General features: G+C 38.1%; 1 long non-coding RNA gene across 1 annotated transcript in view; it reads left to right on the top strand.

The window, feature by feature from the left end:
* Window positions 1–1402: 1402 nt before the first annotated feature.
* The window catches only part of LOC141564817 (uncharacterized), a 118508-nt gene continuing 106459 nt past the window's right edge, over window positions 1403–13451 (top strand). The window contains exon 1 of the long non-coding RNA XR_012488741.1: window positions 1403–1638. This is a non-coding gene — a long non-coding RNA (uncharacterized LOC141564817). The remainder of the gene's footprint in view (window positions 1639–13451) is intronic.

Below are 13451 nucleotides of genomic sequence, written 5' to 3'. Positions count from 1 at the left end.
AGTTTAGGAATATTTGGGACAAAATCATTTGTGGTGAAATCTGAAAATATCTGGTGAAAGCCTGAAGTTTCTGATATTTTTCTTTGTTGTTGTTTTTTCCCCTTTCTTTTGGTCCCCAATTGAAGGAGAAGGAGCTAATTTTTTCATTCCTCTCCTAAGACCCTATTCCCAAGCCATCCAAGCTAATGCTGGGGCACCTGCTCTGTTTACATTGCTCCTGAACTCAGTGTCACTGTCGCTAGTCCCAGATTCCTGCTATAACAGGCTCCATCTGCTGCCAAACTCACCTAGGCTCAAGATCAATCCCAAAGTCTTAAATTTTTGAACCTTTTGGTAAAGTGGCATTGTTTCTGAGAAACTCCAGATGCACCTTGACCTCTCTCTATCCCTTAGAACCTATTCATTAGAATATACAGCTTGAATGGTAGCTGTAAAAATGACTTGAGGTGAGGATGTTCCTAACCTAGTGGTCTTACTCCCTTACATCTCCTCTCCCTTCCCCACCCAAGTCAATTTCCTAATGGTCTTTTTCCTATTTCTGCTGCAGCATAAATTCTTTCCACATTTGTTATGAACAGCTCTGTTTATTTCAGCAAACAGCAAATCTGCTTCAAGTCAGCTGGGCTAAAGGAGACCTGTCCATGATTAGGAGGATTTCTTTTCTTTGCCTTCCCTCAGAGTCTCTTAGGAATCCCCCAAAAAAACAAACAAACAAAGCAACGTGTACAGAGCACTTCAGGGATATCTGACCATAGTTTTTAAAATGGGCATGCAAACACTTCTATGCTTCCTCCAACTAGCAACTAAAGTGTGGCTCTTGCAGGAAACCCCTATTCTGATCATTCCCACCCCCCTTTCTCAGATTTATATCTATTGTTCTCTACCTGGGCATATTTAGAAGAAAACTGCAGGGTGGGTATCCATCAATTGATGGCTTTAAAAGAAAAGGAGGTAGAAATAAAGAATAGTTTATTTCTTTAACATTTTCCAAAGAACGACTGTACAATTCAACCTTGAATTCAACCTTGTGATCTTGGGAGGGGGTTCGGGAAAAAGGAGGGGGCAAGAGGAGAGAGAAAGTGGCTTCAGTGTGCCAACAAGCAAGGCATCTGATCTTGCTGTGATAAGATCAGCTTTCTGTTCAGTTCTCCCGGCGGCCAAGTGTTTTCGGCCAGCCGTGGTAACGCGTTTGTTTACAAAATCCCACTGGCTAGAAGGTGTGCTCTCCTTCCAGCCCCTAACTTCCACCCCCACCTCATCACCAGCCCACCGTTAACCCTTCGTGTGCCCTCGCTCCTGGATGCCTGGCGCCTGAGCTGGAAGCTTGGCCTGCAGTCGCTGTGTGCGAGTGGGGGCACTGCCCGGCTTCCCAAAATCCTGCGGGAGCTTTGTTTGAGTGGCGGGCAGAGGATGTGAGGCTTTCATATGCGTCCCCCCCCAAAAAAAAAAAAAGAGGAGTGGGGGTGGCGGAGGAGAAAACAATAATAAAAACAAAACTGGGCTAAAGCACTCCCTCTCCCCCTCGGCCCTCCTTGTCTCCCACCCCCTTGTAACTTTCAGTCTCCAGTGAGATTCTGCGGGGTCTCTCATACTACACACAGCTGCTGGCAATCTTTGCCGAAATCTAGAAAGGCATGGGTAAGTTCCAATTTCTTCACAGGAGGAAACGTAGTGCTGGCGTGCTGGCGGGTGGGTGTCCGTGGCCGAGTGTGTGTACGAAGTTTTACTTGTTTTGAACGGACTTGCCCCAACCAAGTCTTTCCAGCAGCGGAGAATACTCCGCTACTGTATTATGGTGTCTGAATGGGGAACAAACAGATCCACCTCGCAGGAGGCAGGCTGCAAAGGTCAGCGAAGAGTGGTGTAAGGTTGGAAAGCAGGGTTTCCCTTTCGAACCGCTCTCGCTCGTTTCCCATCCAATCTGTCCTTTTTTGACTTTACTTAGGCTGTAGCTATTTCATAATTTCTAACTGAAGGCAGACAAATTTTATCCATATTGAGTGCACTCCACGTCTTGGACAATTATTTTTCTCTCCTTCCTTCCTTCCTTCCTTCCTTCCTTCCTTCCTTCCTTCCTTCCTTCCTTCCTTCCTTCCTTCCTTCCTTCCTTCCTTCCTTCCTTCCTTCCTTCCTTCCTTCCTTCCTTCCTTCCTTCCTTCCTTCCTTCCTCCTTTCCTCCCTCCCTCCCTCCCTTCCTCTCTCCTTTCTTTCTTTCTTTCTTTCTTTCTTTCTTTCTTTCTTTCTTTCTTTCTTTCTTTCTTTCTTTCTTTCTTTCTTTCTTTCTTTCTTTCTTTCTTTCTTTCTTTCTTTCTTTCTTTCTTTCTTTCTTTCTTCTTCTTCCTTCCTTCCTTCCTTCCTCCTCTTCCTCCTTCCTTCCCTCCTTCTCCTTTCCCTTCTTCCTTCCTTCCTTTCTTTCTTTCTTTCTTTCTTTCTTTCTTTCTTTCTTTCTTTCTTTCTTTCTTTCTTTCTTTCTTTCTTTCTTTCTTTCTTTCTTTCTTTCTTTCTTTCTTTCTTTCTTTCTTTCTTTCTTTCTTTCTTCCTTCCTTCCTTCCTTCCTTCCTTCCTGTCTTTATTTTTCTTTCTTTCTTCATCTCCCTCCCATCTTAAAACACCTCCCCCTACTAGTCACAACTACTAAATACCTCTGTGCTCTTGCGGGCATTTTAACAATTTCCTTTTCTGCCACCCTACTGTATCCCACTTGCAAAGACCTATACTTCATTTCCCAACAGATGACTAAGAAAACGGATTTGAGTTCGTCACGGAGGTTCATATAACAGTACATTCTTAGCCTCTTATTGGAATATGAGGGATAGATTTTTTTTTTTAATGGGGGGGGTGGAGTAGGATGAGGGAGAGTAAGAGGAAGTAGGAGAGTGCTTTTGAAAAGGAACATCCCTGTTGCGTATAGTAGCTGACCTTTGGCTGACTTAACTAAGCAGAAGGCCGGGAGTTACTAAAAGGAGGATTTCATACTTTCGGTGTGTGAGTTTGATAAAGCCTGAATCCAGAGCCCACTGAAATTAAAGAGAAAATTATATTTACACTTCTTGAGGAGTAATATAATTTAGAAGGTGAAACCTCCCACAGCCTGGAAGGGTGCCCCAAGGGCTCAGAGAATGTTGCCCGAATTCTTCACACTTGTCCTTGTCTTGTCATTTTGCAGAATTTTAAATATTCCCCTGCAGCACCTAATAATCATCTTCTAATGCACTCCATTCTTAGTAAGGCTCTCTCTACACCCCGGCTTTTAATCACTCTTGCAGCTCTGATGATCTCTTTTGTGGATTTTCTGAAACCCTAAGGTGATACTGCAGAGTTCGAATCTGACTTCACCAGAGAGGCAGACACACTCTGGAGGTGCAACTCACAGGTGTTCTATTCAGTTTTAGAAGTTGAACAACTCTTAACTTTTGCTTTTGTTTTGCTCTGGACTCCCTCCCTTCCCGCCCGCATTTACGGAGAGGTGCAAACTAAATTGAATAGTGATGGTCCTTGTGTTTATTGTGTTTTTATATTGCACCACTTCCCTAAACTGCCTTATGTTTTAACAGTAACATCCCTGCCTGTGTAAATTAGGGCCCTTTTGCACTGAAGAGTACTGGAGAAAATATTTCCAGAGATTCTCCAGGAGCGAGGGCTGCTTCCTGGCCATTTAATGGATGCAACATTTTACTCATAGGGGTGAGAGTTGCTTGTTGCTGCTGTTGTTTCCTTAGACTCAAACGCTGTCCATTTGCCCCTCCCAGACCAAGTACCCCAAAAGCTGTGCATGGTGTGTGTGTGTGTGTGTGTGTGTGTGTGTGTAAGGTGAAAGTCTCTGCGTTTGGGGCGTCCAGATATTAAGTTTTGCGGAACTTTCTTTCTCTGATGACAACTTGGCGGGTGGCTGGTGTACTTAACTTGCTGTTATAAAGTGAGAAAATGTAGATTAGTTTCCATATACAGTAAACTTGATTATTGACTGACTTGCCTTCCTCTAGTTTTTAGTTGGAGGATTAGGAGCGGATCTCTGAAGGAAATAAATAGCTCAAGTATATCCACCGGCTCAGGAGAGGGAGGAGGACGGGGATTGTTCTGCTTTTATTGTTTGTTTTTTTTTTTTTTTTTTCCCCCTGAAGAAGACAAATTCTAATGCATCGATACAAATATTTCAATAAGCAATCACCTTCTCATCTCAACTGTACATTAAAATGAATTCCTGGAGAACTTTAGGAAGGCCGTGTTTATTAGGAAAGTGCAAAAGAACGTAAACACTTACGGACACAGAAATCAGGTTCAAGATCATTTCTTAAAAATCTTTGCATCGAAGGGCAGCCTGAAGACTGAACCGCTATCAGAGGGAAAAAAAGCTGGAAAACGAGCATCCATTTTAGAATCTGGGCAACTGGGGGCCCGGGCGGCTCGGGCTTGATCTAAGGAGATAGGATGGGATGGGATGGGGATGGGGGGGGTGGCGAAGAGGCTAGCAAATGGATGGCAGAAGAAGGTTAGGGACGGGGGGTGGGGGGGTGGGGGGAGGAAGGGAAGAGTGTCAAACTTCGGGATCGAGTTAATTTTAGTAATGAAGTAGCCTAGAGACGCCTAAAGATTCTGGTTACAAATGACTTATTTTTTGAAACGTAATTTTCTATAATCTAATCAGAAAATTTAAGGCACAGAAGGATCAAGTAAAAACTAAAACTATAGCTTAAAATCCTGGATATCTGAAAACAATAGAAATAATAATATTAGGTTATATTTTTCCTTTGGCTACTTCCTTTGTTGATTTCTCCCTCCCCATCTCTCTCTCTCTCTCTCTCTTCTCTCTCTCTCTCTCTCTCTCTCTCTCTTCTCTCTCTCTCTCTCTCTCTCTCTCTCTCTCTCCTCTCTCCTCATCTCTCTCTCTCTCTCTCTCTCTCTCTCTCTTCCCCTCCTCCTCATATCCTTCCTCTCTGCCCTCACTTTTCTTCCCATATCTCTTTAATAAAGAGTTGTTTTTTTTAAAATTTTTTTTTCCCCCCCGGCTCACACAGAACCAAGCCAAGCCATCCACGAGAGCCCAATGTAGCTTGGAGAGGGTCATTTAGAAATGGCATTGAAACCGCGTGGAGGAAAACCTTTTTCATCTCCTCCAATTCCTGGATGGAAGAGATACAGTCTGCCTCTTAAGCTCACCTCCCCCCCCCCCCCCTCCGCCCCACCTCCTTCCTGCGCCTCCCCAGCCTGCCATTCTAGAGGATGGGCCTTCAACCCTTACGCAGGCAGCGCTGCCACTGACGTCAAATGAATCCTCCCGGTCCAAGAAACTGCAAGACTGGGCCCACATGCGCCTTGGCGGTTATGTCATTAATTATAAGGCACTAAGTGCTGTAAAGAAAGCTCCTGCTATTTAGGCTGCAGCTGATTTTTTTTTTCTTTGGGGGGGGGGTATGATGGTGGTGGTGGTGGTGGTGGTGGTGGGCCAAGGAGAGGAGGGAAGGGGAGGAGGAACAGCAACCCCAGGGAATCGGCAATTTTTATCTCTCGGCTCAAAAGCATTCCTATTGAATTCAATATCCTCTGTCTGCGGTTTCTTTACCTCTGCTCTTTTAGGCTCATAATTTTACAGGCATGGCCTATTCACGCCTATCCTATTTTATCTGCTTTTAAAGAAATTATATCAACTACATCATTTAGTCACTTAGGAAATTTATCTGCTCAATTTCAATGTATATTCAATCACGTAGAATTGTGTGTGTGTGTGTGTGTGTGTGTGTGTGTGTGTGTGTGTGTAGCTTGACGATGTAAGAGAAACTTAGATTCGAAGCTGAGAAGCATCACATGTCACACATACTTCTGTGCCATCATCACCTCCTTGATTTAGTTTGGTTTTTCATTGGTAAATAAACAATAATACATTTGGTGCCAAACTAATAATGAAAGTTAGTTCTTTATGTCCATAGTTTACAGACTCAACATGTTTTTTTATTTGTCTTGGGGACAGAAGTCCACTAACCTATCATTCTGGCCAAAAGATTGGGTTTATCTTTCAATTGCAGAAGATGCCATTTTCTTGCAAATTTCCCTGGTTCTTTAATTCAGTTCTAGACATGCTTTGTTATTCTTCAGAGGATAGGCAATACGAAAATCCAAGGTATTCTTATTGTTATTGTGAGGCAAATCCTTGACTTGTATTCATCTACAACAAAGGGGAAAAATAAATCGATGTAATTTATATTCTTTGACGCAAAAGAAATGTTTTTTTTTTTAAAGATAGAAATAGAACTTGAATGATTAAAACTAGGACAAAATATCAACAGTTACCATATAAAAATGATTTAACACTTAAAGAAATATTCAGGAGTTTATAAGATTGGAATATTTTCCTGTAGTGTGTCATAGCTTGGGCAAAAATATGGTTTAAAATGTTTAAAATATGATTCTTGTTCTAAGCATGAATGTACCTGGAATAAAAATATTGCACATGTGTCTATAGTAAAATTAATTCCTGAAATAAGAAATATGCTTTATATTGATGAGTTTTGAACACATTTCCCCCTCAGTAACCAAATACAAGACAAATGTTGTATTTGCATGTGCCTAAACATTGGTGCCACTAAATATAAAATTTTTTTTTAAAGTTTTGAAAATAGACAATTTTCCAAGCTTCAATGCAAAGTTTAGAGTACCTCCCCACATGATTAAGTCTATTTAAATACTTTCCTTCAGTCTAATTTTAATCATCAGCTATGTAACTTCAAGGCCTCTCTATAGGATATAATTTTGCTGGGTCTTTTTAATTTGATAAAGGAAAGAAAAACACGCTAAATGAAAAAAAAAATGGAGTGGCAGACAGTTGTTTTATCTACATATAAAGACTGGAATAGTGTGGCCTACTCATTTTCCTAGAAGGTACTACCATTTTTCGTCCACAGTACTGAGAATTATTTAAGTTTAGATGTGTTTTAGCTTATATATATATTGATGATTCCTAAGCTTGTTTTTTGAAGTGAAATTTGAAAATCAATTAACATTGCTCAACACCAATTTATAATTTTTTTCCTTCTTAGTTATGTCAAAAATCTTCAGGTTTAATTTCATGAGACTCTTAAAAATCATTGTGTAATCAAAGAACAATTTTTATATTAGAGCCTCAAATTTAAATTAAAAGAATTTTAATCTGAAAACTTGTGTCTAAGTCTTATCTCTGCTGCTAAATCCCTGGATAACTTCAGCAAAGCTTCTTGTCTCTGAGTTCCAGTTTCCTCCCCCTAAAATGACTGTGTTTCAGTGGAAGGCTCACTTGTAAAATTAAATGCAATAGAATTGAACATAGTCCTAAAGAAGTATCTTAAAGCCCAGTCTAGCCAATCTGGGGAATGTAACAACTATTTTTTAAAAGCAATTTCATCACTTTTCTGAGGTCTGGATTTCAACAATATGCAATTTGTATTTCCCTTTGTTAAATAAGTGAAGAAGCAAGAATCCTTCATTTTACTTTTCTTAGTTTAAAATGGAAATAAATGAAATATTCATTGAGAGTTTATGTAAATGAAATAAAATTATACAGTTAAAACCGAAATAAAACAGAAACAATTTCATCTAAGACATGACTCAGTACTTAAAGAAGAAAGAGCTACTCAGTACTGAACATGATTTGGATATTTTTCAGCATATCATAGAATGGAAGAAAAAATAGATTTTCTATGTCATAAATATAAAATAGTTCATACAATTCACAGAAGGTTATGTTAAGGAGAAACAAAGAAGTGAGGAGATTTCCTGTACACTTGACTTTTGAAGGGCACAATTATCTTAATAACATCTATCCATTTATAGCCCTACATATATCGAATACACTTTCTGTACATTTGTAAATTGCTAGTGGTACCTATATATATTGGACCATAGAAAGAACTTAAAATATATTAGAAATATAAGTTATTTCATTGCTGTCATTGATAGCTGTTAGATCAATACCAAGATTAGGACAATAAATTGATAGTTTACTTTAATACACAGTACATTATCTCTTCAAGGATCTTTGATTCCTTCCTTGTCTAGAATTTCCTCTCATCAGCACAGATGACCACCCCTTTTCTGACTTAATAGATCAATTAATCAGTCAAGCAAATATTAAGTGCTTGCTATGTATCAGATACTGTGCTAAAAGATGGCAATTCAAAGCAAGCAGGAACAGTCTTCTCCTCCAAGAAATGTGTATTCTAACGAGACAGATTATATATATGTCAGTGCATAATGACAAATACAAAGTAAATGGAAGGTCCCTTTAGAGGGATGGTACTAGCATCTGGGGAGTGAGACTTTTTTGCTCCTAAAGGAGCTGGCACATGAGCTAAGTCTTAAAGGAAGCTAAGAATTCTAAGAGCTTGATATGAAGAAGGAGGACATTCCAGGCATTCAGGATAACCAGTATAAAAGCAGGAAGATGGGAGATGGCGTAGAGATTATCTTCATATTATATTTTGGTAGATGAAATACTCTCTTTGGTATCAGACCTTCTGTTTATGAATCACTATTTACACAAAAAGATACTACCAATTTATACAGCTAGACTAATCCTTATATAACAAATGCAGTTCATCATTGGGCCCACAGATGCACCCTTTCTAGTTTGCTGCAAACTTCCAAAATTTTTATTCCTCTGGAATAGCCTTGTAGAAACTAGAGTCAAAACAATGTTATAATGATCCATCAACTGAAGGATTTTGGTGGAGGTATATGTCATTGAATCCACAGGCTCTGAAGGTATATTACATTAACCAAAGAAATATTTCAACATGCATTTTTAAGAGTGCTGATTTAATTGCCATTAAAAAATCCATGGTTTTCACTAAATGAAAAATTTTGTTTTGTTTTTATAGATAACAAGATGACCATTCAATGAGGGGTAAACTCTTCCCTGACTTTTCGTCTATTGTTCTTGGCAATAAAACAAACAAGCAAAAAAGTCTCAATATTTTTAAGGGGATGAGAGAGACCAAGTCCTTGTTTAGTCTTTCACCTTTTGGTTGAAATTTATTCAGATGATACATTTCTAATTCATCAATACTATTAATCAATGTGGTTATTATTTATTGTGGTAATGTGGGTTATATGGACACTCGTAGGCTAGGATCTGGAAGAAGAGTTTACTTATTGGTCCATAAATTTTTTTCTTTTATTTTTAAAAAATATCATACTCTTCTCAATATAGTACCCACATCTATCCCTTGCAGTGTTCCTTTATCCCAAAGAAAAACAGTTGAGGAAAACCAACAGATACAGAAACCACTTCTGAAAGATTATGCAATTTTTTTGCTTTAATAATCTATCACCTCTTCATTGAGGTTGTATTTTGTCCTCTGCCTTCTCTAATCTAATCAGTCATTGTGTTTAGTCTGAATTTTTGTGCCTTTTAGTGTTTGTATTTTCAATACTGAAATTATTATGGACATTGTTCTGCTGACCTTGTTTTCACATAGGTACATCATTTCAGAACAAAGTATCTCTGAATTCCTCATATTTATTATTTCTTAAGATGCAATAATTTTCCTTTGCATTAAAATACCATTCTTCAATCACTTGCATATTACCTAATTGATGGCCACTTGGTACCTGTAGTTTTACATACATAAAATTTATTCTTAACAATATTTTTGTGTATAAGGGTCAATTTCTTTTTCTTATTGACCTTCTTGGGTCATATACTCATATTCATTTATTTATTTATGCATTTGTTTATTTATATTTTGGGGGCTATTGAGGGTTCCTGGGTCAAAGTGTATTAACAACTTAGTAAATTTTCTTGCATAATTAGAAATTGTTTTCCAAAATAGTTGATCGATTTACAGCTCCACCAATAGTGGAAAGAGTTTCCGTAGCTTTGCCTAGTGTCTTTTTAAGATAAATCAGAGATGGCCTGGATTCATGCTATTTAAAAAAAATAAATTTTAGGCAGCTGTTTGATGGTTATTGACTAAAGAGCATTAAGAGTCAGGAATTTTAGAGATTTTTCATGTCTTCTAATAATTTTCCCGATCTAAAGTTGGCTCACTTATAAAACAAGGATTATTAGTAAGGGGTTTATTTACTGATCTACATTACAATTTTCCTCATCTTGAATATAAAACTGTCAACATGTTGACTAATATCTCATGAATTTTCAATCTGTCCTGGAAATATTAAGCCATTTTTTCCTCTCCCTAAGGCCAACTTGATTCATTGCCAGCATTTTCCAAGGAAATTTTACATCTTTCTTGTAGCATTAGATAGTCACTCTATGAATTCAAGGAATAATTCATTCACTTTGATATTTGTGGAATTCAAGCTCTTAAAAGTGTTTATAGTAAAATAGAACTGATGATTCAGATGATGTTTATTCAGTTTTTGAATCATTTAAGTATCTTGTTTATCCTTTTTGCTGCCTGCTGGTCTTTTGGGCATTTCATTGCTTATATAGCTGGATTCATTGCTTATATAGCTGGATTGGGCATAAGATGGCACTGAAACCCAAATTAACCCATTTTCAGTTAATTGTTCAAGGTGAGCTTGAACTCATAATAGAGATGTTGGAATATTTGTCCCCCCTGGGCCTGTGGTCGATGGCCTTCATTAAAATAGAAAAACACATAAATAAAACATTTATTAGACATTTACTGTGTCCTTGGCACTGTGTTAAGCTCTGATGATATAACTACCAGCAAACAAAACAGCTCCTACTTTCAAGAAGCATGCATTCTAATGGGGAAGAATAGTTCCAGATTAGATGAAGCTAAAAGGCAGGGTAGGGAATCCATGGAGAGGCAGCACTGTTGTTGGGGAAAGCAGTGGGAAGAGAAATCCAGAGAATGAATTGAATAAGTAGAGCAGGGTTCAGGGCCACTCACAAAATGGTTATTTAGTCTAGGCTTTCACTGATTACAAGAGGGTAGAAGTTTCTTCAAGATAGGAGCACAACTGGTAAAGTCATAAAGTCCAGAGAGAGCCAGATCAAGGTGGGAGTGCTAATTGATCTATACTAACTTAAAAATTATTTATTGTAGAAGGCATTTATTTTAGTTTACTGAAATATGGAAGAAGTTCTATAGTTCTAAGACAATAATTTCTTTATATATAAGATAAATTCTTATGCAATTAATCAATAATAATAATTGGCAAGCTTCTATTAAGCAATTAGTAGATATCAGACATTGTGTCTTGGGAATATAAAAAAGCAATTAGGTCCTGTTCTCAAAGAACTTATATTCTAATGAGGGAGACAAGATATATTTAGATACATAAAATATGAAAAAAACCCAGGATAGACTCTACCTAGGAAGATAACCTTAGAAGGGAAGAGAGGAGCAGCTAGGGAGACTGGGAAAAATCTTCCAAAGATGGGTAACATTTGACCTAAGCCCTGAAAGAAGCAAAGAAGCCTTCTAGGAGGCTGAAGTCAGAAGGGAAATAGACAGTAAAGAGACAATGATAATATTGAGGTTGTGAGTCTGAATGATGGAGAAGATTGTCTTATACTCTCCATTCCTAAGGAAATTCTGAATAAAATTGAGTTTGGGTGAAAAGATAACTTGTTCTGTGGAACATATTGAGTTTGATTTGGCTATAAGACCAGCTGGAAATATTCAGTAGGCAATAGGTAATATGGGACTGATGTAAAGCAATAGATAATTGAATCCATGGGAGTTAATGATATTGCCAAGTGAGATAATGCAGAGAGAGAAGAGAAAGAGGAATTAGAAAAGATCTTTGGGAGATATCAGCAATTAGTGGGTATAACATAGATGAAGATGCAAGGAGAAGGATGGATTAGACAAGTTGAAGGAAAAAAAGGTAAGAAAATTGTCATGTAATCCCAGAGGGAGGGAGTATCCAGGAAGTGAAAGTGATTAACTGTCAAATGTTGCAGAGGTGAAGGAAAATAAGAGTGAAGAAAAAGAAATCATATTTAACAATTAAACAAATATCGATAACTCAGAGAGAGGAGTTTCAACTAAATGATGAATCCAGAAGCCGGGCTTAAGAAGGGTTAGGAAAAATGGGATTAGACCAAATATGTGCAACTTTTCTAAGGAGTTTAGTTGAGGAGAGGAGACATAGAGGATAACATCCAACAACTATGGTAGGAACTTGGTGATTACAGGTTGTTTTTTTTGTTTGTTTGTTTGTTTTTTTGTTGTTGTTGTTGTTTTTTCTCGAGAATGGCAGAGACATGGGAATATTTTTAGAGATCATGGAAGGAATGAGTAGAGAGGGAAATATTGACAATTAATAATTATACCAGGGGAAATTTGTTGGAGAATATAAGACAGGGCCTTAGAAAGGGGAAGAACCATCTCTTCATTGCAGACTACACTGAAAAAGAAGGTAGTTGGGCATGATGTCAAAATGTAAGATGGGGGGAAAGAGAAAAAATGAAAGGCTGAATGGTGTGTGTGTGTGTGTGTGTGTGTGTGTGTGTGTGTGTGTGTGTGTTTGTGTGTCTGTTATAAAGGAAACCTAAAGAGTGGTGAGGAGGTGGTTCCATGGGAAAAATGAGGAGAGAAGAGGTTTAGAACTGCTGCTATGTTAAATAGAATAAAGAATTAGAGAGGATTGCTTTGCTTCAATGAAGGCACAGTTGAAATTAGATAACACATTCATAATGAATCCCATCATCATGGTTTCATGATTTCTTCCATGTGTAGTCTACAGAATATGTGTAGGAGGAAAAAAGGGAGATTGTAGGAGCACTCTAAAGTTGGAGTTTTGCAAGGCAGTATCAATGATAGTCAAGGGGGCAAGGCATTCAGGAGCAGGATATAGTACTGTAAGGATCAACTTGTTCAACAAGTAGTTGAGATTGAGAAGGAAGGAACTATAACCTGGAAAGAAATTGGTATTCTGGGAAAATCCTAGTGGTTGAAAGGATTGGAGGTTACTATGAGAAGGAAGAACAGGGTCATAAACCACTGAAAATGATGATTTTATAAAATATTATGATCCAATAAAAATTTAAATGTTGCTTTACATGGAAATGGAATAACTTACGGGTGATAGCAAGATCAAGGGCTGACCATTCTTTTGTGTAGGCTGAAGAGTGGAGAAGTAGGTCAGGGCAATTGATTAGCCTGAGGAAGTGGGACATTAGGATATTTGAAGGAATTTCAATTTATAGAATGAAGTGTCCCAGTATGGAGAAGAGTTGGGATGGAGAGGAAGACTGTGAACCAGGCACTCAACGAATTAAAAAAATAAAAAGAGAATAGCTTAGGAGTAAAGAGATAACAATCACCAAGTTCTTAATTATGTGATAATATGAACAGATATGAAAGTTAAAAGGAGAAAAGGAAGTTGAATGATAGTGGAAGATATCCCAGTAATCAGTGAGTTCAGGTATATAGGAGAAAGCCAGAGTTGCAGTGTTGTCAAGAGCCAGCCATTCTCACTGTGTGACAGAAGATGAAAGGAGAGAGAGGGAGGAAAGATAGAATGAAATGGGGGAGATTTGC

Source organism: Sminthopsis crassicaudata, chromosome 3 (genome assembly GCF_048593235.1).
Source record: "Sminthopsis crassicaudata isolate SCR6 chromosome 3, ASM4859323v1, whole genome shotgun sequence".
NCBI classification, from domain to species: Eukaryota; Metazoa; Chordata; class Mammalia; order Dasyuromorphia; family Dasyuridae; genus Sminthopsis; species Sminthopsis crassicaudata.
This window is presented reverse-complemented; position numbering and strand designations above follow the sequence as displayed.